The sequence below is a fragment of the Tenrec ecaudatus genome, chromosome 10 (genome assembly GCF_050624435.1).
Source record: "Tenrec ecaudatus isolate mTenEca1 chromosome 10, mTenEca1.hap1, whole genome shotgun sequence".
Classification (NCBI taxonomy): domain Eukaryota; kingdom Metazoa; phylum Chordata; class Mammalia; order Afrosoricida; family Tenrecidae; genus Tenrec; species Tenrec ecaudatus.
This window is the reverse complement of record NC_134539.1, coordinates 126,823,067-126,827,358: the sequence shown is the minus strand read 5'-3', so window position 1 is coordinate 126,827,358 and position 4,292 is coordinate 126,823,067.

Genomic DNA, 4,292 nt, shown 5'->3' with positions numbered 1-4,292 from the left:
TGGGAGAAAGAGATGGCAGTCTGTATCCACAAAGAGAGAAGCACGCTCTGTCCTACAGGATCACTGCGAGTCAGACTCAACTCTATTCCAGTGCATTCGTTAGTGGGTTTTATTTATTCTTCTTCTCCTCCACCATGCGTGTGTCAGTTGGTTGTGCTGTGGTGGCTTGGGCGTTGCTGTGATGCTGGAAGCTGTCACTGGTATTTCTACCAACAGCAGAGTCACCCCAGGTGAACAGGTTTCAGCAGAGCTTCCAGACTAAGAACAGACGAGGAAGAAAGAACAGGCTGTCCACTTCTGCGGAATTTGCCATTGAAAACCTGACGGAAACAATAATGAAGGAGGGTCATGGCAGCTTTTGTAGGACTACTGTCCATAAGTCCACGGGAACAGACGGGGACGCTCTTCTCTTTGCCATTGGAGAGTTTCGAGAAGCCGAGTGGTGTGACGTGATTGGAGTGTGTGAGGGATCACTATGGCCGTTGGGTGGAGAAGGGACTTCGGGGCCATAGTGAACTGGGTGATGAGACAGAGAGGCTAGTGGTGAGTAGGACCAGGGCAGTGGGAACGTGGTGAAAAGTCCGTGGCTTGGCATGATGTAAGGGCAGAATGGGAACTATTAATTGATGGCATTATTAGAAAGGGGTGAGAAGATGAGGCAAAGAGAATGGGGAATAACTGCTAAATTTTTGTTTGGATGGATGAGTGTATGGTGGCGTTACTTACTGCAAGGAGAAGATTGGGAGAGGACAGATTTGGGGGGGGGACACTGATAATTCTGCTTGAATTTGAGATACCCATCAGCGATCCAAGTACACCATCAATCTGGTTTTTGCAGACAAGAATTTCTGAGTATCTGTATTTGAGGGAGATGGGCATATTCAGGGGGCCAAAGGGGGCTTTCTACTCCCATACAGAGTTACAGTCTCGAGAACTAACAGGGCATTTCTACTCTGCCCTATGGGGTCATTGTGAGTCGCCGCGGGTTCGATGCGGTGGGTTGGCTTTGGTTAATTTTGGGTATATGAATGGCTCTCAACGATGTGGGGAGATGTGTGGGTGGGAGTGGGAAGGGAAACCAACTCTTTAACTCCGATTCACCATTTATTTATCTCTAGTCTCTCAACCTCCCCCTATGCCACTTCCCTCTGGATGCCTTCTATGATGATTTGGTTCGATAATCCCTGCTGGAAGTTCTCATACCTGCCGCATTCCCCTCCTCCAGGGTCCAGCACAGTTGGAATCTATACTATGGGTGTGATTAGTTGATAATGTGCAATGAGTGTGTGACTCGATGGTAACCCCTTAGGGTAGAGGCTGTGTCTGCTTTGGTTCACCGTGTTCAGGGAGACCTCTGGAGACTTGAAAAGATGCAGAAAAGACACCTTTGAGAGTCACAGAGCACGGTTTCACCGCTCCACAGGAAAGCCGAATCTCACTGGCCATAATATTTACCTCCAATGAACCCTAGACTCTGTAAAGTTAGGGATAAATGTGTGTATAACTGCTACCATACAAGAATGAGTTTTGTCCAGTGAAGAGAATTATGACCAGAAAAGTCATGGTTTTCACATATTGCAGGAGTTAACTAGGTTTCGGTTTAACCTGGCAATCTTTATCTCGGCATTCTTTTTCTTAAGCAGCATGCCTCTTGTGCTGTCTCTCTGCAGAGCCAAAGGGTCCCCTCTCGTTCTTTTCCCTGTTGTTCAAGAAGAGTTGGTAGTGGCTAAATGGCTAAGCGCTCACTAACGCACTAAGCTACTCCCTGAAAAGTTAGTGGTTGGCCCCGTTCCGGAGGCACTTTGGCCCAAAGGACTGGCGATCTGCTTCTGACAGGTCACAGTGAAAAGTCTAATCTGACATGCATGAGTTTCCACGAGTTGGAGTGGGCGGTGAAGGACACCATCATCTGGCTGCGTTGTGCAGTGTCTGTCCCATTTCCTGCCTTTCTGTCCCAACACAAGTACGCAAACGGCTTCCTGCCAGCTCATTGCTCTCCTCATCAATTTTGGAAGATCTGAGTGATATCTTCTTACACATTTTATTTTCAGAGCCAATAACTACAGAGGGCTTGGGAATGCAAGTAAAGTGTCCTTTTGCTTTTGATGTAGATGTTAGTGTGTATTTCCTTTTCCCCTCTTCCATGTGGACATCTGAATGCTTTGAGGCTTCTGTTTAATTCTTGAAATATGACACATATGTATGATAGTGGCAATGAGTTTTCCAGTTTTTTTAAATGAGACAAGTCCTTCTTATTATTGTCTTACTCATTCGTTGGCTTTGTGTTAAACAATGGTCTCACTAATTTTTCTCTCTGTCTTAAATATTTTAGTTTCTGAAATCTAAGCATTTTATGGAACTTTGAAAAAATGTAGCCCCTCTTAATAACCACAGTATACATATACTATTATGTTTTCATTTTTTTCTCTATATTATTAATACTTTTTCTCAAAATGTCTGTGCAGACAGATTTACAATTATGTTTACATTTAGCACCTTATCACATATCCTCCCTTTTGAGCTATTTAAATCTTGTTCTATTTTTTATTATTTCCTATTATATCTTTGATTGAGATTTTTCTCCATTTTATTTTGTTCTTGTTCTTTATTTTGGTATGTTATTTTAAAACACGAAATCCAGGAGAGTAAATCTATAAAGACAGTAACTGGATTACTATTTCTTGGGGTTCTGGCTGGGGCGTTGGGGTGGAGGAATAGGGGAGCAGATAATAAGAAGCACAAGAAGGAAGGAAACGATCTAAGATTGACTGTGGTGATGATTGCACAAATCTTTTTAATCCATTTGAACAATTTAATTGTATAATATGTCAATTATTTGTTAATAAAACTTAAAATTGAAAAATATCTGTGCAATTATTAGTTTATTAAATTTATGCTTTTATGGCATTTGTATGCCTCTAACAAAATTAATCTTTGAAATCAGGAAAATGACCAAATTTAACATTTCCAATTTTCCCCAATTACTCATTTTTATTGTTCTACTGCTAAACATAACAAGCCCGAGGGGCTCAAGGTTAAATAGGAGCTTAGCTACTAACAAGAAAGTTGGCTGTTCAAACCCAACTGCTACACCACAAAGCAAAGTCCTGATCAACTGCTACACCACAAAGCAAAGTCCTGATCAACTGCTTCCATAAGGATTAAGGCATAGGGAAAGCTATGGGGCGGTTCTAGCTAGTGGCTCTATGAGTTGGAGTAGCCTCAATGGTACACAACAACACGATAGCCAAACGTAGTTTCTTTCCGTGACCGTTGAGTGTTTGAAAGCTCAGCTTTTCCTTCCTCTGATAGCCTCCTCCCTCATATTTTCTGTTTATCTTATTATTTTTAAATTAAAAAACACTATTTGCTGTTTTTTTGTTATATTAAGATATTACTCATGTGCCATACAAGTCAGTGGTTTTAATATATGAAAGAGTTTGGCAATCATCACCGAATCAATTTGAGAACATTTTCTTCATTTCTGTTCTCAATATTATTAGGTAGTTGCTGAATCTTTGAATTACTTAATCTTAGTAGGATTTTAGGGAAAACAGAGATAAAGATTTCTGGGCAAGTAAGTTGAAAATGTTTTTTTCTTATATAATCAATCTCTATGCTTCCATTTAATGAGATAATTCTTAATCATCTCAATTTTATTTAAGTCTGTTTAAAAAGAGTTAGTGGATGCCAGGTGTGGGGCCAGCCATTAAATAAAGCAGGTATGCTTTCATGCTCTTCCCATGCCCTTCGGAAACTTGCTAGAGAGGGATGAAATTGGGGACAAGTCATGGTGCCACAACCATTTGGGGTCATGTAAACCACATGAGCATCGTCCATCCTAGTGTGGAAGTGAGGAACAATGATATCCAACATTCCTGTATGGAAGGGTTCTATGACACCTTCATAAAGAAAGTTTCCTTTACAGAATAAGTAGGTGATAACCAGTAAGAAAAGGAACCTCCGTAGTGTTGGGGGATAAGCACTGGGCAGCTAACCACAAAATTGGTGGTTCAAACCCATCAGCCGCTCCTTGGGAGAAAGTGATACTGTCTGCTCATGTAAACATTTACAGTGTGGAAAACATAAGGAGCAGTTCCACGCCATCCTATAGGGCCACTGGGGGGTAGAGTAGAAAATAACATATCACACAAATCATCCTTATAGTATTGATGTCTGGAAGACTTGGTTTTTAACTGCTATAAATGACTATGTTTCCTAAGTAGGCTACTTTCAGTGAGCCATACAACTTTTGCTTTCTCTCAACACCCTTTCCCTCAGTCTAGCTATTA